Raw genomic sequence first — 23,245 nt, 5'->3', positions numbered from 1 at the left:
GATCTGCCCCGGGTGCCGTCGAGGCTAGGAACGCCACTGCTTTGCAGACCACCGCAACACTATCCAGTGGGTTGGGCCTAAATCTGCAACTGTAGTTATAAGCTGCTTCCACATTTTCTAAACCAAAAGAAGCTTCTGAGCAAATGGGAAGGAGTTATGCTTTAACTTGTTTCTTTGTGAGAGACTTTATATGCTGGCCACTTAATAGTGTTCTTGATTAAAATGCAATGTTTACCAATTATTGAAAACTAGGGAGAGGGTGTAAAAGCCCCTACGATTCAACCATTTTAGAGAATAGAGACTTCTAGTGGTTCTACTAAATTATTGTACTGTGACCCTTTTTTCCACCTGGTACTTTCCTGAATTGGGAGAGGTCTTCTTGTCAGTGAGGTAATGGTAGGAGGAGACTCCCATTCAGAGAGAAACTGCATGGTGTAAATACCAAGCCCAAAGGCAGTTTCTTGTCTTTGGCTGGCTATTCCACTGTACCAGGAGTTAGGAGTCTCAACCACTGTACCAAATGAGAAAATAAGTCTCTAAGAGGGGCATTTTCGAAAGGTTGTCCAAGTATGAATTAGGACGCCCTCGCAAAGTCGGCCAAAATCAGGTAGGTATAATCAAAAAATAGTATAGACGTTCTTAGACATTCCATTATCGCAGTGCAAAACGCCAAAATCAGGGACGCCCAAAGTATAGTAAAAAGGACGCCCATCTTCCAGAACCGCAAAAGGACGGCCCTAAAACTCACGGTACTTGAATTTGTTATCAACGTCCTTCGCTGGTTCTACGAGAAAGACGTCCTTATTACTATACTTTCGACTTCTTTGATGTACCTGGTTGTTCCGCAAGTACAGTGCATGTAGTTGTGGACATCCAGATACGGGGAAATAAAAGGAACATTCATAAGTGTAAAGTACAGTAACAAGGACAGCTGGGGATGGGGCTAGGAATGGTGCTGGTGCTGGGGATGATGTGGAGAGGGCTGGAGGACTGCGCCTCCTGCAGCAACTGGTGAATAGCCAAAACCAGTTGCTGCAGGAGGTGTCAGCGATGAGGCTGGAGGTGTCGGCGATGCGGCAGGCTAACGAGCAGCACTTCAGGGCACAGAGGTTGCTCCTGGTGCTGCTCGTTAGCCTGCTGCACAAGGCCATTCAGGGAGGAGAACGTGGCCTCCCTTTAAGGACTTTGGGGGGGGGGGGGGGGGGGGGAATTGTACATAGATCTATTTTTTTTTTTGTTAAATACACGTTGGATATATTTCATATAACAGGGTGTGTGTCTCTACTTGTGCACTACATATTATCAAATGCTGGGGTTGATGTGAGAGAAGTCAGCAATCTGGGTTGCATGACAGGTGAACTGTGACAGAGAAACTTTGGTACATATGTGTCATAATTGTGGAGGAGTGGCCTAGTGGTTAGGGTGGTGTAATTAAAAAAAAATAAATAAATAAAAATACAGAAGGCCACCTGTTCCTTCCAAACTGCATGGCTGTATGGTAAGGGGGGGGGGGGGGGGGGGAGGCTGGGTGGGCATTTCTGTTGAGGAATAGAAATGCCCATCCAGCTTCTCCCCCCTTACCATAGAGCCCCACAGCACAGAGTTGTGTAAATAATAGGTATGTTGTCTAGCACTAGTAATCTGCCAAGTACAAACTTGCAGATAGGTAGCACATAGACTATGTTTGCTCTCTGCAGACACCCTTACCCACAACCAAACCACATTGGCGAGGGCCAGGAAGGAGCTACAAACAGCTGGGTCATCTTTGTCACATTGAATGTATCAGCAATGGTATATAGTGCTGAGGAGAAAAAGGAAAACAATGGTAAAAGCATTAGATGGATGTTTAGTTCATCACAATTGCAATATAATACATCAGGTACAGAAGGGCACAGGCTAGGGGAATTATATAGGCACCGGGCTGTAGCCACCTGCAGGTTATTTAGAATTGGAACTGTAATCAGAACCCCTCTCCCTCACCATGACTTAAGGGCTCAAGGCCGTGGTAGGCACGCACCTGTGGCCACCTTGAAAATGGTTTGCAGGATAGAATTTAGAAATGCTGTTGTTCCATAACTATAGAGGATTGCAGGACTGTGTTGAATAATGTGGAAAAGACATTAAGTGCATATATGCTTCCCCCCCTCCCCACCCCCAGCAACCTTGAGAATGGGTGGGCACTTCATAAAAGGGGACTAGGGTTCACCACATAAAGAAGGATGGAACCTAGCAGGGAGACACATGAGGTGCAAAGCAGGAGAAAAACTACCAGCAGTGGATACCCGTGAACCTGGTGAAAATAGAGGTAAGATTTGAATGCAGAGAACATACAGAGAATGGGGAGACCTTGACCATGAGGGATGCACATATCCATTCTCAGGGCTTCTTTCCCTTGCCCTCCCCCACCCCATAGACAGCCACAACTGAGTGTGTCCAATAGAGAACAAGACATCTGTACAATGAATTGGGTAGAAACAATCATGGCTCTCAGAGCAGTGGCATAGCTACGTAGGGCCTGAGGGGGCCTGGGCCCCCATAGATTAGGCCCTGGCCCCCCTGCCGACGATCCCCTTGAACCCCCCTCCCACCACCAACCCTCACCCTGCTGTCGCCGCCCGCCCCGCTGCCGCATCAGATACCTTGTTTGCTGGCGGTTGTCCCCGAACCCCGCCAGCCGAAGAGAGTCTTCTTCAGCGCCGGAAGTAGCGCCTTCGTTCAACTAAGTTCCTGGTGTGATCAGCTGTTTCTGATGCCTTACGTCCTGCACAAATCTTTAGAAAAATTTAGTTGAAACGCCCTATAAGAGACTCTGGGCCCCATATTCAGACCACTGGAGTTAGCCTGGTTAACTCCCGCAGTTGGCGCTGAGCCCGGATATTCAATGCCAGGCCATTTCCAGTGACCAGCATTGAATATCCGGTTTATTTTTGGCTGGTTCAAACCTAAATGGCCAAGCCTATATTCAGCATTGGCCGGTTGTTTGAACTGGCCAAAGATAGACCTGGTATTCACGCCAGGGGCGTAGCCATGGGTGGGCCTGGGTGGGCTTAGGCCCACCCAGTTTGGGTTCAGGCCCACCCAACAGTGGAGCACCTTCATCAGAACAGCAGTGGAGGGAGCAGGCTGAGCTCCGATCCTGCATCTGCCTCCCTCTCTCTCACGGCAGCGCTTCCCAGACGCTGCCTACTGCCACCACGATCCTGCATCTACCTCCCTCTGTCTCAGCAGCAGTGGTAGTGAATTGCAATTCATGCTGCCTCCTGCTTCTAACCCGGAAGCATCTCCTCTGCCGCCCCCGCCCCCATTATTACAACTTCCTGTTTCTGCTGGGGCAGGACGCGAGCGCGGCAGAGGAGACACTTCCGGGTTAGAAGCAGGTGGCAGCATGTGTGAATCGTTATCGCTGCTGCTGAGACAGAGGGAGGTAGATGCAGGATCGTGGCGGCGTCGGCGGTAGGCAGCGTCTGGGAAGCGCTGCCATGAGAGAGAGGGAGGCAGATGCAGGATCGGAGCTCAGCCTGCTTCCTCCAATACCAGGGCTGTTAAGGGTGGTGCCCCATTGAATTGAGAGGGAGAGTTGGGGGGAGGTCTCCTTTCAAAAGATAGATGCTGCATGGGGGGGGCATGAGGTGGAGAGGGGCAAGAGAGAGAGAATTGTGGGATATAGGGTAGAGAGGGGTAAGAAAGGAAAAAATCTTGCATGGGGAGGGGAGAGGGACATGTTGCATAGAGAGGGGAGAGGGACAAGAGAGGGAGAAATGTTGGACATAGGGGTAGTGGGGAGGGAGAGATGGTAAATGTTGGACAGGGGGTGCTGAGGAGGGGAAGGTAGTGAAAAATTGGACATGATGGTGGAGGGCAGGAAGAGATGCTGTAGGGGGAAGCGAGAGATGTTGGCTGGGGCACAAGGGAGGGGAGAGGCAGAAATGTTGGACATGGCAGTGGAAGGGAGGAAGAGAGAAAATGCTGCATGGGGGGAGGGGGGAAGAGAAGTGTTGGACCCATGGCACAAGAGAGGGAGAAATGGTAGAAAGTGGGAGAGAGGGAGATATATTGGACCTGGTGGTAAATGAGAGGGAGACAGAAACACAGGAGGTGGAGAGGGAAGAAAGGAGGAGATGTTGGATTCAGGAGCAGAAGGGTGATGGAGAGATGCCGGACAGTGGGAGTGAGGGAAGAGAGAGGGAGAAATGTTGGAACATGGGGGAGAGGGCAGGAGGGAAGAGAGAAGGGGCAGAGAGATGTAAGGCTACAAGAGTGGGGTGGGGAGAAAGAGGGAGCAGATTCTGGGCTAGAAGGGTAGAGGGAAGGAAGATGGTGGAACCATGTGGGAGACGCCAGGAGGGAGAGGAAGAGGGTGGCTTTTCATAAGACTTAAAATAAAGGCCTAAGGCAGAGCACCAGGAAATGCACCTTGTCTCACAGCGAAGTGCAAAGCAAATCCATAGAAAATCTACACTGCCACCTAGGGGTCTAAGGCTTATTATATAAGTTTAGGTAGAACCATTGTAGCCTTGCCAGATGGGGATTCTGTACCCAAATGGTCTATGCTCTATACTTTCTCAGTACACGTAGGTGGTACAGTCCTGATACCAGGAGCTTACTGGTCTAATAAAGGTCCCAAAGGGATCCTTATACGTGTTATTATAATCACACTGACCACCCTTCAACATCTTCTGTCCTTCTGTGACTGTTCTCTTGTGCTTGACTGCTTAAATATTTTAAATTTAAATGCTTTACTTTTTGTCTATTAGATTGTAAGCTCTTTGAGCAGGGACTGTCTTCTGTGTTTGTACAGCGCTGCGTACACTTTGTAGCGCTCTAGAAATGTTAAATAGTAGTAGTAGTAGTATTAGCATGCCCTTAATATATTGCTAGTATAACGTTAATGTGCACTCAGCATGCTGCCAGTATGTTTTATCTAATTATTACAATATTAATTGCACAATGTTTGCATATTAAACCCATACAGATATAGTGCCATTTTTGAAAAGAAATGGGTGGTCTTCTGGAGTACATCTTCTATAATGCACTTAATCGTGATTCTATTGCTATTTTATTCACAATTATATCCTGCTGTATCAGTCTACAGAGCAATTAGCTCACAGCAAATTAAAAAATGCATTTCAAATGCAGATGCAAAACCAGTACAGTACAAAAAGCATATAAATTGCAATTTTGGCATTAAACATATTAATGAAGAGATTAATATTCAAAAGATTTGTACAAGTGTAACTTGTTTTGTCCGTTGAGTATTAATGCAGGTTACGTTAGTGCTTTAAGACTGTGGGATTAGAGCCTGGACCCTCAAGCTGGGGTATTGAAATGCACTTAATTCCACTCACTGGCTGGGGAGGAGCTGGCTGTCTTGGTACATGTGGGTACCAATGAGACAGGAAAATGTGGGAGGGAGGTTCTGGAAGCCAAATGTAGGTTCCTAGGAAGAAAGCTGAAGTCCAGATGCTCCAGAGTAGCATTTTTAGAAATGTTCCCCATTCCACGTGCAGGACCCAAGAGGCAGGCAGAGCTCTAAAGTCTTAATGAGTGGTTGAGATGATAGTGCAGGGATGAGGGATTTAGAGTTGTTAAGAACTGGACAACATTCTGGGAAAGGGGAGCCTGTTGTGAAAGGATGGACTCCACCTTAACCAGGATGGAACCAGGCTACTGGTGGAAACTTTTAAAAAGAAGATACAGCAGTTTATAATAGAGGCATAGCTAGGTGGGGCCACGGGGGCCTGCCCCCCCCCCCCCCACAGAATTAGGGGAGGGAAATGGGACTTGATATACCGCCTTTCTGAGGTTTTTGAAACTACATTTAAAGCGGTTTACATATATTCAGGTATTTATTTTGTACCAGGGGCAATTTAGCATGCTCAGTTTCACTTAAAGGAACGTGCAGGACGTCAGGACACAAGAAAGCACAGATAAGCAAACGCAGCGAGCTGGACACCGGTGCTGAAGAAAGCTTCAGCTGGCAGGGTTGAGGACCCCCTCCAGCAAATGTATTTGGTGCGGGTGGAGGCGAGGAGACCGGCGCCGAAGAAGGCTTCGACTGGCGGGGGTTGGGGACCCCTGCCAGCAAAGGTAATTGCTGTTGTAGGGTGCGGTGAGGCATTGGGGAAGGTGAGGCGGTGGGGGGGGGGGGGGGGGGGAGCGAGGCAGCGGGGTGGCAGACTAAAATGTGCCCCCTCACCTCAGGCTCTGGCCCCCTCCCACCACGAGGTCTGGCTACGCCACTGGTTTATAAACTAAAATTGGAGAGGAAGCCAACAGTTGCCCAGGAGTGCATGGTTCAGTTTGGTGTATACTTTTGAAACAGGACATTTAGGGAATCACAATAGAGAGGTTTCACACAATGATGCAAGAAAGCCAGAAGTGTTTAAGGAGACAGCAAGGTAAAGATACACACTGTCCCCATCAACTTCTAAACAGCTTGTAAATCCAAGGAAAAAACACAATTTGAAGTGTCTGTATACAAAAGGGAAAGGGAATGGGACTTATGATATATTGCCTTACTGTGGTTTTTGCAACTACATTCAAAGCGGTTTACATAGTATATACAGGTACTGATTTGTACCTGGGGCAATGGAGGGTTAAGTGACTTGCTCAAAGTCATAAGGAGCTGCAGTGGGAATCAAACCCAGTTCCCCAAGATAAAGTCCGTTGCACTAACCACTAGGCTAGAAGACCAAAAAATAAGATGGGAGAGTTAGAGTATATAGCACTAAATGATGAGGTAGATATAATGAGCATCTCAGAGACGGTGGAAAGAGGGCAATCTATGGGACACTGTGTTAACAGGGTACAAATTATATCGCAATGATAGAATGGATCGAATTGGAGGGAACTATATGTTATAAAGGGAACTGAGTCAAACAAAATAAACATTCTACATGAAACAGATAGTAGTGTGGAATCATTATGGATAGAAATTCCATGTGTGAAGGGAAGGAGTATTCTTGTAGGTTGTACTACCATCCGCCAGGACAGAACAAACAGACAGATGAAGAAATGTTTACAAAAGTTAGGAAAGCTGCCAAATTGGGCAACAGTACGTGATTTAAATTACCCCAATATTGACTGGATAAATGTTACACCAGGGAGCACTAGGAAGATAAAATTCCTAGATGTAATAAATGACTACTTCTTGGAGCAACTAGTCAAGAAACCAACTAGAGGGGGATTCATTTTAGATCTAGTCCTTAGTGGAATGCAGGGCATATTATGAGAAGTAATGATGTTGGATCCGCTGGGAAACAGTGATCATAACATGATTAAGTTTGAGCTAATATATGGAGTGAAGCCACAAAGGAAATCTACTGTAGCAGCATTTAATTTTCACAAGGATGACCATGATAAAATGAGAAAAATGGTTAAAAAGAAGCTAAAAGGATCAGCTGCAAAGGTTAGGACTTTAAATCAGACATGGAGGCTGTTTAAAAATACCATGTGGGAAACACAGACCGGATACATTCCACCTATTTACAAAGGTGAAAGAAGAGAAAATGACAGCCAGCATCATTAAAAGGTGAAGCAAAAGAGGCTATTAGAGCCAAACGAATGTCCTTTAAAGAATGGAAAAAAGACCCAAATGAATAAAATAACAAGCAACATAAGCACTGGCAACTTAGATGCAATGCATTGATAAAGAAGGCTAAATGAGAATATTAAGAGAAACTTGCCACAGAGGCAAAAACACACAGTAACAACTTTTCCAGGTACATCAGAAGCAGAAAGCCTGTGAGGTAATCTGTGGAACCATTAGGTTATGAAGGAGCAAAAGGGGCAATCAGGGAGGACAAAGCCATAGTGGAGAGACTGAATGAAATCTTTACGTTAGTCTTTACGGAAGAAGATGTAAGAGATCTACTTGTACCAGAAATTGTTTTCAAGGGTAATGACATGGAGGAACTGAAAGAAATCTTGGTGACCCTGGAAGATGAACTGAGCCAGATCGACAAATTAAAGAGAAGTAAATCACCTGGACCAAATGGCATGCATCCAAGGGTACTGAAAGAACTCAAACATGAAATTGCTGATCTGTCCTTAGTAATCTGTAACCTGTTGTTAAAATTGTCCATAGTACCTAAAGATTGCAGGGTGGCCAATGTAACGCCGATTTCTAAAAAGGGTTCCAGAGTTGATCCATGAAATTACAGACGGGCAAAATATTGGACACTATTATAAACAGTAAAATATGGACCACATAGATAAATACGGTCCAATGGGACAGAGTCAGCATGGGTTCAGCAAGAGAAGTCTTGCCTCACCAATTTGCTTCATTTCTGTGAAGGCGTGAATAAACATGTCAATAAAGGTGAGTCAGTTGATGTAGTGTCTAAATTTTCAGAAAGCTTTTGATAAAGTTCCTTATGAGAGACTCCTGAGAAAAAGAGTCATGGGATAGGAGGCAATGTTCTGTTGTAGATCAGGAATTGGTTATTGGACAGAAAACGGAGAGGAGGGTTAAATGGCATTTTATCTGTCACGGCTCTTGCCGTGACCGGTGCCCTGACTCACCTTCCTATGTCGAGGTTGGTCCCGTGATAGCTCTCCAGTGTTCTTTTTCCAGGCGGCGGTTCAAGTTCTTGCCTCCTGTCCAATGCTGTGCACTCCCAACACTGTCATTCTTAGGCACACACAGTGATAGCGGCTTGACAGGGCCAATGGAGCGAATCCTGGAGGCCGTCCCAGGAGCATCGCACTGGGCCTGGGTATATTTAAGGAAAGCCCAGGCCTTTCTTCAGGGTCTTCACAATGAGGTTTCCCGCCATGTTTCTGCTCCAGTCTTGTTCCTGTTCCAGCCTTGCCTAGCTTCCAGACCTTGCCTTGGACCTTTCTAGTCTTGCCTTGCCTCGGACCCAAGTTTTCCCTACCTTGTCTCCAGGTTCCTGCCAAGCTCCAACTCTGCCTCATCTCTGTGTTCCTGCCAAGCTCCAGCCCTGCCTTGTCTCCATGGTCTTGCCTAGCTCCAGCCCTGCCTTGCCTCTGAGTTTTTGCCAAGCTCAAGCCCTGCCTTGTCTCAAGACTTTAGCACAAACTTTAAATAAACTATATGACATTCAAAAGAACTTGCTTATTACAGAATTACAACAGGTGGAATGTTTCTCAAGTAGCAGATCTTTGGAGCAGCCACAAACACAGTTTTCTTGGAATGACCATTCATTACATAATCAAGGAGACACTATTGCATCATTCCCATGCTTTTTCTGTTTGAAGTTTTAAACATTCTCACACAAGAAAGAGGACTGCTCAAATGATAAACTGTTCATGGAATTCCACATAGCAACTAAGATCATTTGATGTGTTACTGACAATTCAGCAAATATTACAAGATACTTGGACAACTGTCTACGACACAATATAACCAAAGACCGTAATGGACATTACCTGATTCTTCCTCCCCCTCTCCCTCTCTAAGTTCCCCCAATTATCTACCATACTTGTACCTTATCTACCATAATATCACCTTGTATTCACTCATACCTTGTATTTGTTCAGACCGGAACCGGCTAATGCCATTAACAGTAATATGTAAGCCACATTGAGCCTGCAAAAAGGTGGGAAAATGTGGGATACAAATGTAACAAATAATAATAATAATTCTGAACAACATTTGCACTGGTGGTAGTTCATGCTGAACAAAGTCCAACAGCTAGTCACTTTCTGAGTCAGAGGTGATCGAAGCTGCTGATATTGGATCTTTGTTTGATGAAGTCAAAGATGAATCATGTGTTGATGATGTTGACTCCAACTTGTTTCTCAAGCACAAGAGATGTGCCAATCTCACACTCAATCTTGTAGCAGCTGTTGACAGTCATGAAGCACAAAAAGATTTGTGTTATAAATGAATGTTTGACATGATCATGGGGAAAGTACAGGTTCTTAGCAATGCCGTCAGTTGGAGTATCAAACATGCAGATGTTGTTGAAGAGGTGGCTGGTTTTACATTTCTTGATCCAACCTGCACAAGATGGGTTCAGCTTACTTAGCCATCAATTGACTGGTTATAATTGGAATGGAGAAAACACGAGAATGTGACAAAAAATAGGACTAGAACTGATGACTGATACAGAGATGATGTTCCTGAGGAACTATATCAGCATCATGAAGCCATTGTCAGCCACAACTGATATTCTGCAAGCTGAAAATGACTGCTATTATTCCCAGAATAATGGGAATTCAGTCAACTTGGATAAAACAATGCAGCCATTAATTACAGCTCTGATAAAAGGAATTGCTTCAAGGTTTGGTTCAATATTTGAAAACGATGACTACCTTATTTCAACGATGATTGTTCCAAAGTTCCAAGTTGAGATATCTACCAGAACAAAAATGATATGAGAAGATGTAGCTGCTCATTCATGTTGTGGCTATAACAGAGACTGAAGTCAGAGCTAATGGCATAGTTCCACTTTCATTTGTGCAGGAGTTGCAGGCAGCCTCCAAAGAAAAGACTGCTACTCGAGGTGAAGATTTCTTTGAGTTTCTGTCCACTGCGAAGAACAACCTTCCAGCAGCCAAATCTGGAACAAAGGAAGAGGTTGAGCGTTACCTGGAATGTTCAGACACATCCACAAACACCTTGCTTGCATTTCCAAAAGTGGCAAAATTTTTTATTTATTTATTTGTTGCATTTGTAGCCCACATTTTCCGACCTATTTGCAGGCTCAATGTGGCTTCAAGTTCAATGCTGCACGTCCCGACACTGCAGCAGTATAATGGTTATTTAGTTGCTCAGGACAATTTTTAGTACCTTAACGATAACTCTGAGAAAATAGTTTTTCTGTGGTATAAACTGAAGTGACAAATTGAGAATTCTTAGACTTTAAATATAAAGCAGATTAATCATAAAGAATTTAGTGATTAATCTGCTTTAATTAGTGATTTGCTGAGAGTTTACCAACTCTGTTGTTAAACATTAAACACATTTCATCCTAAGTGCAATGGTTATACAAGTGTTTTAAGGCAAATGAAAATGCCATTGAAGTAGTTAACCACTAGTAGTTAACTGTAGTAATTGTCTCATATAGTTAAACTACTACAAGAAAAATGTAGTTAACCAGGTAGTTAAATTACTTTTTTTTAGTAAAGTAACTATAGTTAAACTACTTTTTAAGTAGCTGGTCCCTAGCACTGAGTGTTGGTAAGTGCTTAAAATAATTGAGTTTAAAAAATATAATGTCACCCGTGATGCAGAAATCTGTTTTTAGGTGCACATGAAATCATTACTTGTCAATGAGTGGCCAACAGCCCTTCCTCAGGCCTCGTCCCCCTCACCACCATGCTATATTTATACCCTGAATACACTCATTGGGGTGGTAAATCTCATTCTTTTGGAAGGACCACCCATCTCTGCCCTCTGGTCCAGCACCTTCCTTTCCTCCCCTCTTTTTCACCAGTCCAGCAGCTCCCTTACCCTCTTTTCCACCTCTGGAATCCTCACTGCTTCCAGCAAAAGCAATAACAAAAAGGTGATATAATGATGCAGAGCTGCTGTCTAGGCCATGCTGCTGATGGCTCTGTCAGTCCCACCCTATCTGATATGGACTTCCTTTTTCTGAGGGACAGAACTGACAAATCCATCAGTGGTGAGGCCTAGCCAGCCACTCCATACCTTTATGATGTTTTTTGTGTGTGTGTGTGGGGGGGGGGGGGGTGGAAAGTGGCTTGGCTGGCAGGAATCTAAGGAAACGTCATCGCTGGACTGGGGCAAGTGAAGAGGGGTGCTGTTAGACTGGGGGGGGGGGGGGGGCACAGACATTCTCAAAAGTTTGCCCAGGGCCCTATAGGTGACTATAGCGCAGCGTTGGTGTAGCTCTAGTGGGGATTCACAAGCCTCACCAGTTGAAGACATCAGCAGTCGGCCATAACTTCCCTTGAGGCAGTCAGTAGCAGTGTTCCCAGCTGCCATCACCAGCATCCTACACACTCTCAGTGGAATAAGCAGAATATATATTTTTTTCAAATAAATAAACTGAGCATGCGCAAGAACTGGGCATGGGGCTGGAAATGCTGTCATTGACTGTTGTGAGAGGAGTTATCGCTGCCTGCCGATGTCTTCAGTTGGCGGGGCTTGGGGATGCCCACTAGCTAAGGAATTCAGTTTAACATTTGAGTGGAGTAAGGGGAGGGGGAGAGTGAAAGGGAAGCATGTTGGCCCACCCATAATTTACTGTCTGGCCATGCCAATGGTTTTGGCATTCCAGAGCCACAGCTCTAATTTAGCTGCTAGTGCATAATATCAATTCTATGTGAGTACAATTAATGAGATCACTTTAAATATGGTGGAGAGTGCTGCTGATTGAATGAGGCAAATTAAGGGCCCTGTTACTAAGGTGTGCTAGTGTTTTTAGCATGTGCTAACCATGTAGACACCCATAGAAATATTATGAGCATCTACATGTTTAGCGCACACTAATGTTTAGTGCGTGCTAAAAACGATAACGCGCCTCTAGCTCAGATTAGTAAACAGGGCCCTTAGTGAATAAATACATATGACTACTGCATTACTCAATATTGGCCCCAAATGGCTAATAAACAAATCAAAATTTCATAACTATAAACCCTGAGCTGCTCTAACAACAGTCCCTTAAACAAACTAAACCTCAAAATGCAAGCAAAGATCGCCAGAGCCCACAAAGAACACACAATAGGTTGGGCTCTTTTGGTTAGCCCCTTTGATAATGACCTGCAAGTAATCTCCTGACCCCCAGCCCTAAAATGATGGAATCAGGGGACAGTTTACTGCAGGAGCTAGAAACAAGCAGAGCAGATCTGAAGACAGAAAACACTCAGATGTCAAGGTCTCCCAGAAATACAGCACTTTTCTTCTTACCTAAGTCCTCAAATGTCACGATGCTGGATTTTTTTTTAACTACCCCAGATCACCATATTTTTCAGTGGTTTGTACCACAATAATAAAGTGAACACCTTCTCTACTGGTTTATGTTTTGCCTGGATGATGTTGGAAGGAGTTCAAAGCATCATGCCACCATGGCATCTCTAAAGTTTCTCAACTCTGGTCATTTCCATGCATGGCAGCAAAGCACATGGTTGAGAGACTCCTGAGAAAATTAAAGAGTCAGGGACAGGAGGCAATGTTCTGTTATGGATTAGGAATTGGTTACTGGACAGAAAACAGAGGGTAGGGTTAAATGACCATTTCTCTCAAAGGAGGAGGGTGAATAGTGGAGTACCGCAGGGATCTGAACTGGTACTGGTGCTATTTAACATATTTATAAATGATCTGGAAATCAGATGACAAGTGAGGTGATTAAATTTGAGGATGACACAAAACTATTTAAGGTTGTTAAAATAAATGCAGACTGTGAAAAATTGGAAATTGGAAGACTGGGCATCCAAATGGCAGATGAAATTTAATATGGACAAATGCAAAGTGATGCACATGGGGAAGAATAATCCAAATCATGGTTACCTGATGCTAGGGTCCACCTTGGGGGTCAGCACCCAAATTAAAGATCTAGGTGTCATTAAAGAAAATATGCTGTAATCTTCTGCCCAGTGTACAGTGGTGGCCAAAAAAAACAAACAGAATGCTAGGAATTATTAGGAAAGTGATGGTAAATAAGACTGAGAATACTATAATGCCTCTGTATTGCTCCATGGTGTGACCTCATCTTGAGTATTGCATTCAGTTCTGGTTGCCATATCTCAAAAAAGATATAGCAGAATTAGAAAAAGTTCAAAGAAGAATGACCAAAATAATAAACGGGATGGAACTCCTCTCATATGAGGAAAGGCTGAAGAGATTAGGGCCCTTCAGCTTAGAAAAAAGACAGCTGAGGGGAGAAATGATTGAGGTCTTCAAAATCCTGAATCGTGTAAAATGAGTATAAGTGAATTGATTTTCTACTCTTTCAAAAAGTACAAAGACCAGGGGACACTCAATGAAGTTACATGGAAATACTTTTAAAACAAATGGGAGGAAATAGTTTTTTCACTGAACGAATAGTTACGATCTGGACCTCATTGCCGGAGGATGTGGTAACAATGGTTAGCATATCTGGATTTTAAAAGGTTTGGACAAGTTCCTGGAGGAAAAGTCCATAGTCTGCTATTGACAAAGACATAGGGAAGCCATTGCTTGCCCCGGGATTGGTAGCATGGAATGTTTCTGGGTTTCTGCCAGGTACTTGTGACCACTGTTGGAAACAGGATACTGGGCTAGATGGACCACTGGTCTGACCCAGTATGGCTATTCTTTTCTTCTCAATAACATCATGGCCCTCATGCCCTTCCTGCTGCATTTAGAAGACTGTCTTTTCTTGGAATCAGACCATTTCTAGCAAAATATTTCCCAGAGTTTGTTAGTGAAACATTGTCCCTGGAGGAATACTACATACAGAGTAATTTATTAGCTCTCCTTGCATATGTGATCCATGGTAATTCTGTGAAACAAAATGAATATGAGATGACTTCACGGCTGACATGGCTTTACGCTCAGTCCAGACAAAGGAAAGGAAAGGAGATGAGAGAAAAAAAGAGAGGACTGGGGTTTTGTGAGAAAATATCGTATCTGCTCAGTCTGTGATGGGTGCATTAGTGGGTGAAAGCAGAGGAGGGGTTGATTTAATGACACAGCTGGTCTCAGGTCTAATATTACTACGATTCAGCATTTCTGAAGGAGGTCAATTTGATCATTTTTTTTTCATGATTCTTATATTAATTTCAGTAGGAAGTCTCTGGAGTCTTTCTCACTGTTTTGAGGTAGAAGCAGGGTTTGAAGGGCAGCCTCTGTCCCAGTATTTATGAAGAGCTTGGAGACCATTTCTAGAGTGCATAGCTGTAACTGTCTTGTACAATAAGAGGTACTTGGCAGAGTAAATATTTTCTTATTAGAAACAACCTATGAATTTCACACCCCTTAGCGCCTTCAGTCCCTCACTCATTCTGCCTTGCAACCTCTCCAGTTCCCTCGCTCTCTCTCTTCCCCTTGAACTCCTTCTGATCTCATTCGCTCTCTAGCCCCCATCCCTTCCCTCTTCCTCCATGCTCTCACTAACTTGTCCTCCCTTGTACCCATCACTCACTCACTCACTCACTCCTTCTTGCCTCATTCCCTCACATAATCTTTGTCCCCTCATCCCTAATATATTCTTTTTCTCTCATCCCCTCCCCCAATTTACTTTCTAGTCCTTCCATTTCCCTTTTCTCCCCCTCCCATTTCTGCTTGGCTGCCAGTAGAGGGCAGCTGCACAGTGTCTCAAGCCATGTACTCTCCCTTGTGTGTCTCACTTTGTATCACACAGGACACTGTAGTGCTTTGTGTTTCAAAGTGCAACACTTGGGGGAGGGGGGAAATTGTATAAAATGGACACCAATGGTTAGATGCCAAATGCAGTACAGTCTCAATTTCCAATCTTCGCTGATCCGACCATCCCGCATATCCAACAGACCCCCTCCCCCCAGTGATGTCATACAGCTTCTCTCTGAATCTGGGACCCTACTTATACCACAAAACAGAACTGTTGTGAGCCGGGACCCTTCTTTTACTGCCTTTGTTTCTGCATTGTTTGAGGGTTTACCATTGCTTTCTGTATTATCTGACTTTTCATTTATCTGACAACAGGTCAGTCCCGTTTATTTATTTATTTATTGTATCCCACATTATCCCACCTCTTTGCAGGCTCAATGTGGCTTACATTTTGTCATGGATACTGGAAATAGCAGTGAATATACATTTGGTTTACAGAGGGTTTTGTGTTACATGGTGGTGAAATACATGAAGGCGTTAAAGCAGAAAGACATTATAAGACATTATAATACAGTCTGGAAGTTTTAAGATTATACAGTTATACATGTTAGATTATACAGTTACACATGTTGATCTTTGTGATATATCTTGTCGAAGAGATAGGTTTTCAATAGTTTGCGGAAATTGGTCAGTTCATAGACCGTTTTCAGGTTACGTGGCAGCGCGTTCCAGAGTTGCGTGCTCCTATAGGAAAAGGTAGATGCATGCATTGATTTGTATTTCAGACCCTTGCACTTGACAGGATGGAGATTAAGGAATATGCGAGAGGATCTTTTTGCGTTCCTGGGTGGTAGATCTATCAGGTCTGACATATAGGCTGGGGCATTACGGATAATCAAGACTTTACCTGCATAAATGACCAAAATGCTAGCATATACATGGTGTGGCCAGCAACAAGGAGTGAGGAAACATGCAATATGTTGCCTGCTTGTTGATAGCCTCTGCCGACTGGCAGGGCCGCCGAGAGACTGAGCTAGGCCCGGGACAAGGCCGCCCCCCCCCTAATCGCTACCACTGTCGCCTCCCTCTCCTGCTCTTAGGCCACTGGCGCCGCAGTCCCCAGTCTCCACCCGCCCACCCCCAGCCCCGTTGACAGCCCCCCTCCATCCACCACCGGGCCCCTACATTCAAATCGGTGGCGCCTCATCTCCTTGTGAAAGCAGCAGATCGCCTTCAGGCCCTCCCTCACTGTGCCCCGCCCTCACGGAAACAGGAATTACATCAGATGAGGGCGGGACACAGTGAGGGAGGGCCCGAAGGGAGGCGATCTGCCGCCTTCACACCGAAGTGAGGCACTGCCGAGTTGAATGCAGGGGGCCCGGTGGCGGACGGAGGGGGGCTGTTGACGGAGCCAAGGGTGGGCAGGTGAGACCAGGGACTGTGGGAGCAGGAGAAGGAGAGAGGGGGCAGCAGCAGCCCGATTTGGGGGGGGGGGCAGTGACTGCTGTGACGGCCCTGCCCTGTACCAGGCTCTGTCTCTCAGCAGCTCTGATCGATGTGAATTGTGTTGTCACTTCTGTGATTGCTAGATTTAGTGTACTGTACATTTCAAAGGCTCCTGACGAAGGCACACTTGCCAAAACATGGATGTGTTGAGTCCTTTGATTGTATAATTGCAGTACTTTGGAAGCAATTAAAAGATTTGTTACATCATTGAGCTTTGACTTACATAAGTATGACCATACTGAGACAGACTGAAGGTCCATCAAGTCCAGCACCCTGTTTCCAACAGTGGACAATCCAGGTCACAAGTACCTGGCAAGATCCCAAAACAGTACAATATATTTTATGCTGCTTATCCTAGAAATAAGAAGTGGATTTTCCTCAAGTTCTTTTTAATAATGGTCTGTGGACTTTTCTTTAGGAAACCATTTTTAAACCCCATCTTCTGTTTCCTCACTCCTTCTTGTTGGTATTTTCAAGCTCGAGAGAGGCGGAGAGAGCGCGTGAGTGTGCATGCGTGTGCAGATGCGTGTCTTGGCACTCCAAACAGTGGCAGCCCTACCATTAGGTCACCTGAAGCGGGGGCCTCAGGTGGCACTCTTCAGGGAGCAGCATATCCCCACACACCGGCCACGGCCCCCTTCCTTCTTCAGTCCCCTTCCCCAAGCCTACCTTTGTTTATTAAAAGTCGGTGGCAGCAGCGGTTTCATTGGCTGCCCTCCTAACAGCACTGGCCTCTTCTCTCTTCTGCAGCCCGCCTCTGACATAACTTCCTGTTTCCTCAGAGACGGGTTGCAGTAGAGAGGCAGGGCAGCCTATAGGAATCTCTGTTGCTGCCGTCTTTTGGAAAACAAAGGTAGGCTTGGGGAAAGGGGTTATAAAGGGAAGGGGGAGATGCCAGACCCACGGGCGAGAGTAGGGGCGCCAACTCAGCCCTCGCCTCAGGCAGCAGATTGCCTTGGGCCACCCCTGCCTCCAAATGTTATGAAATATAAAATGTGGCACCTGATAAAAAAAAGATTGGACAAGCCTGCATAAACACACGTAAACTGCAGCATATGTATGTGTAAATGGCATAAACATCCAAGTTTCCAAGTTTATTTAGTACTTCCTACCTTGCCCATCAAACAAACCTTTCAGAAAATACTTGGGGAATTGTGAACCTCCCCACGTGTATACCCCAATTCTTTTCTCGAAGTTCTATACAAAAAGGGGTTTCAAATCTGGGTATACATAGAGTTACCATGTATCTGTAGAAGTCTTGCGAGGCCATTGCTTCAAGTCTCAGCAGCAATTTTGAACAAGTGGCTGCAGTGAGTAGGTCACTGGCAGTGGGCAGGAAAGAGTGGGGTTCTTTCCTGCTTGAAGAAACCACTAGACCACCAGAATGCATTAAGGTAGGTTCGGGATGGCACCCTGACTCAGGGCTGAAGGGGAGGTGGATGGAGGGATGGAAATGTGTGGGTGGGTGGAGGGAGGGAGGGGACTGTAAAAAAGATGGATGGAGTGTGGGTGCAGAGAGAAGGCTGGAAAAAGATTGGTGAGGGGGACGTACGTGAGGGGGAAGGGAAAAGGGGGAATATAGCACATGGAGAGAAGGGGGTGGAGAGGAGAGAAGAAGGGGGTATGCTGCTCATGGATATTTGCTTTTTTGGAAATGTACATATTTTCTAATTTTATACTTAGCTGAGTACAGAAGAAAATGCATTTCTGTTACTTTTACCAGTATTTTCACTGCTTATAGAATCTGGCTTTTGTGGGGAGTCAAGATGACTGTGCGATATGGGGCGGCAGAGGCAGGAGCGGGGCAGCATTTTATTTTTTTGTGTCCCCTTTTTTTTCTGCAAATATGGTAACCCTAGATATACAGCAGTGAGAAATTCATTTAATCAGATCTTGGCTGCAGACTCCTAAAGTTAGGGACATAGATCTTTTGAATATTGGTTCCTCGTTAATTAGGAAATGAATCATATATATTTCATGGAGAATTTGTAATCAATTAAGAATTTATCTTTATTCTTGAAAAAATGTGACTTTATTGATATGGTATTCCTTTATTGCTGGAGGTGTTGTTTAATCTGTTGGGGTAAGACACCTTTTCTGCTCAGAATTCTATTTAATCACACAGAAGAGAAGGAAAACTACAGACAGATCATTATCTCAGCGCTGTATTTCAGGCACTGCGAGTGCAAATCAATTATGACTTGCTATCATCCCATGATTTCACTACAGACAACAGGAATAATAAAATTATAAGATACTGTTATTCCAGCATCATAACATGGGAGTAAAAAATGATGAAGCAGGAATTTGTCATTATTGCCCATCCATTCAGGTGTGTGCCTCTTAATGTTTAAAGCACATTTTGCAAAGTCAGAGATCTCCCTCCTCCCCTCTTCACCACAGTCACGGAAATCCCCTGTTTGCCAGCATCTTTTGTCAATATGTTAAATTCTGTCAGGAAAGCAATTCCTGCCATTCCTTCATCAGCCAAAAATGACTGCTTGGTTCTATGCATTTTCATAGCACTTTATAAAAAAGTTAATGCATGCTGATTTATGGCTACCAAGTACTGCATGAGATAGAATTACTTTACTGCATAAACCAAAAATGAACATGAATAAAAATGGCTGCAGGGCATTAGAAAAGCCTCGCTGAGAAGCAGCCAGTATAGCAGAAACCTTTGTCCTTTACACTTAAAAGTCTAAACAAAATCCCTTCCCATTTGCTTTTTTATTTTCTCTGCATAGGTGAGCCTGAGATGAAAGAGCTGAATGGGAGGAGCTGGGGAGAATGGAATGCTGCGGTCCACTCGCTAGAATAATGGAGTTCAGGTCCCGCAGTCCATTATTTATATCCTAATTGAAAAATCTGTGTACTGAAACGGGACTCAATTCATTGTAATGCCATTAAGGGATCTGTCAGCCAACCCCAGCACCCAGCTGGGAATTAGGGAGACACAATAGAAGAGCCACTGATGGGATGCAATAGCAGCAAGTGTTTCCAGGTCAAAGGTTAATGAATGATTGCTCTGCTACTGCTCTGCTGTAAGCAGGATGCGCAGCTGCCCGCTGGGGAATTTAGTTGTAGAGAGTGGGATTGATTTAATTCACCAACTAGTTGTTTAATTAGCCTGGGGAGATCTCTTTTCACCATAAATAATGGAGTAATAGACTTCAGCAGGTTGGAGTCAGTTCATGATGCTTATAGGGAATAGAGATGGATCAAATCTGTCATGCTTCATTTTTGACAAATCCCCCCTCCCCCCCTCCCTCATTCTCCCAAGCATACACATGTTCAACTTCTCTAAGGAGAGGGAGGAAGAAGAGGGCTGGAGTATTACTTCTAAGGCTGTTGAGTGCCTAGGGTTACTGTTTATATAAAATGGCCTTATTTTACTGACTGTGGTAGTTGGAGAGTAATTCTATGAAAAGGGCTTGAGCATTTAAATGCCAAGAATGTGCATAAATTACTACAGTACCAGCACTTATGTCCATATGTGAATGGGAACCACCAAACTGAAGCACACTTGGAGTGAAGGCTCCCCCTTCCCTATCCTTATTACAGCAGTGACAGAATTGGCAAAAGCCATGGGACCTCAATTGCATTGGTGGCTGTGACTGAAAAGAACAGTGACTGTACCAATGAAGTGCTCCAAGATGAATCAAACTGGGGTCATGACAGGAGGGAAGCCCCGCCTCAACCAGTAGCCTTAAAGGGGCCATAGCTGCTGAGTATAGGACAGGCACCAGAGAGAAGCAGCCTACCACCACCAAGAAGAGTCCCCCCCCCACACACACACAAACACACAACAGAAGTACCAGTGAAGATAAGGGAGGAGGAAGACCCCCAAAGAGCAGAATAGGCGGTGGGAGGAGGAACACCTCTCCTCGGGCTCTAAAGCAATAGTGCCTGGAGCTCATACAGTACCAGAGCAGCTCCAGCCAGGACCCCAGGAAAACAAGATAGTAGGAACAAGATAAAGACATAAGTTCCCATTACCCTCCTCTACAGCACCAAAGGAAGTAGCATCATAAGGACAAGGTGAAGCAAGACCATATAAGGAAAACAAAGAAGACCTGAAAGTAGAGAATGACACAGGGATGGGGACAGAGCCCATGGGAATGGGACAGTGCTGGGGACAGAGCTTATAGGGATGGGGACAAATTTTTGTCCCTGTGTCATTCTTTAAAAGCTTGAGTCTAGCCTTAAACAGGCTGTTTCAGCTAGGTGGAACAGCATCTATGAAATGCTAGTATCAATATGTAAAAACTTAAAACTGACAACTGAATTCAATGATAAAAAACTGCAGAAGCAGCTTTTGGATTTAAATGAAGCACTGTTAAATGACATCATTTGTGTCTTATCTGCCCTTGATGTGGCAAGAAGAATCTTGTTTGCTGATCAGACTCCTACCATCTGCAATGTCCTTTCATCACATGCCCAGTTGCTCCAGCATCTTACTGTTAATGTAAAAGATTCATCCATTGTTGCTGGCATCAAGGAGAATTTCCAACACTTAACTGACACTAATTTTCCTATTCATCCACTACACAGTGTTGGTTCTCTTCTACACCTATGTCTGAAGACAAACCAATTATCGTCCCAGATGATGCAAAAACACAGGAAACCGAATGTTTGAGAAGTTTTGTAGCAAACCAGATCGAAATGGAAGGCTCAAGTCCATCAACATCAATAACTCAGGATCCTGCACAATCCACATTCTCAGAAAGTGTCACATCTGTGGAAGAGCCCCCCTCCAAAAGAATGAAAATGGATGTTAGCAATTTTCTGAGTGACTTTTATGGAACAATGCCTCCTTTGAAGGCTATTGTTAATGAACTGGATAGTTGTTTATGTTTGAGTGATGCAGATGACGATGTTTTGATTTTTTTTTTTTTTTTGGGGGGGGGGGGGAAGGCAAATTGCTGTCCAAAACTAGCAAAACTTGCATGGGGGGGGGGGGGGGGGGCTGTGCATTCCTGCTGCCAGCACATTTTCTGAGATGATATTGTCTATTGTGGGAAGGTCTGTGGAAGACAGGAGACATAGATTGTTGATGACATTATTCATCCACAGATTAAAAAATCATAACAGTGCATCATGGGGCATATTTCTCCCTCACTAGGGCATACTGAGCTGGTTATATTTTGTCCCTCTGGACATTTGAAGAAGGTGGATTAGGGCACAATCCTCCTGCACTTGTTTGACAGGTCTGGGCTCATGCCTGTTGCAGAAAGAGACAGAGAGCACAAAAGAAAAAGCACCAGCCGATAACCAATTATCATCACCAATTGGCAATAATTTGAATTTACACGTGTTCCTTTTTAGGCATATTCTAAAAAGCAGTGCATGGAAATCCTAATGCATGTAGCTGAAAAAGAGGGCGTGGCCATGGGAGGAGTGTGGGTGTATCGGAGGTATTACACAAATTTATGTGCATTGTTATAGAATTTGGGGGAATGTGTCTATATTTAGGTGCAGGTATTTACACCAGGCTTCCAGTGGCATAAATGTAAGCACATTCTCTGACCTATGTGCCATTCTATAAACCGTGCGTTTCTAGAATAGCGCTATGCACTTTTTTCAGACATGTCTAGATTTTAGACCCCATTTACAGAATCTGGCCCTTTGTGAATAGACAATGCATGTAACCCAAGAGATGCAGTGCCCTCATCACCGCTGATTCCCCCTCCCTCCCATGTCTGACAGCAGAAAGCTGGACCAGTGTGTGTTGATGCTGGTATTTTATGGTGGAATCTAGGTACCCAGATGCCATTGTAGAATAGGTGCTCCCCATTCTACTTTGGGGATCCTACATCTAGGTGCCCCATTATATTATGTTGTATTACACTAGTTCCTGTATTTCACCTACACCTATTCAGTTCAAGGACAGATAAAAAAGAAAAAGAAAAAAAGAACTGGACCAGTTTGTCTGGGAATTACAAATAAAAAAATATCAACATTCAACAGATCCAGTTATTTAAACAATAGATAAACCAACCAGTAGCGTACCAAGGGGGGGGGGGGGCAGTGGGGGCGGTCCACCTCGGGTGCACGCCGCTGGGGGGGAGGGTGCCACGCACCGGTCAGCTTCGTTCATTTCCATGCTCCCTCTGCCCCGGAACAGGAAGTAACCTGTTCCGGGGCAGAGGGAGCATGGAAACGAATGAAGCTGACCGGTGCGTGGCACCCTCCCCCCCAGCGGCGTGCACCCGGGGAGGGTTCTTTCGCCGGGGTGGGGGGTGTCCTTTTGTTGGGGGGGGGTCACGCTGCACCCGGGGGGCGGGGCACATCGGCGATCCACCCCGGGTGTCAGCCCCCCTAGGAACGCCACTGAAACCAATTTTACAAAACAGAAAAGCTTTTGGATTCTTTCTAAACTTAAAAATAATTGCCCCTAATTGTCCCTGCATTGTATGTATAATTCATAAAATTATGCATGGTGAAATGAAAACGGAATTGAGTGCTATGCAAAAATGTTTAGATAGAAATTAAAAGCATATTTGTTTTGGCTGGCAG

The 23,245-nt window shown here is 44.7% G+C and overlaps 1 long non-coding RNA gene across 1 annotated transcript; it reads left to right on the top strand.

Annotated features, from left to right (window-relative positions):
* Positions 1-1,768: 1,768 nt before the first annotated feature.
* Positions 1,769-21,855, top strand: LOC115462547. Its single transcript, XR_003940889.1, has 3 exons — positions 1,769-1,779; positions 5,619-5,624; positions 21,776-21,855. It is a non-coding gene; the product is annotated as an uncharacterized LOC115462547 (long non-coding RNA).
* Positions 21,856-23,245: the final 1,390 nt, after the last annotated feature.

Source organism: Microcaecilia unicolor, chromosome 2 (assembly GCF_901765095.1).
Source record: "Microcaecilia unicolor chromosome 2, aMicUni1.1, whole genome shotgun sequence".
Lineage (NCBI taxonomy): Eukaryota > Metazoa > Chordata > Amphibia > Gymnophiona > Siphonopidae > Microcaecilia > Microcaecilia unicolor.
The sequence above is the reverse complement of the archived record's forward strand: the minus strand, read 5'-3'. Positions and strand labels throughout refer to the sequence as shown.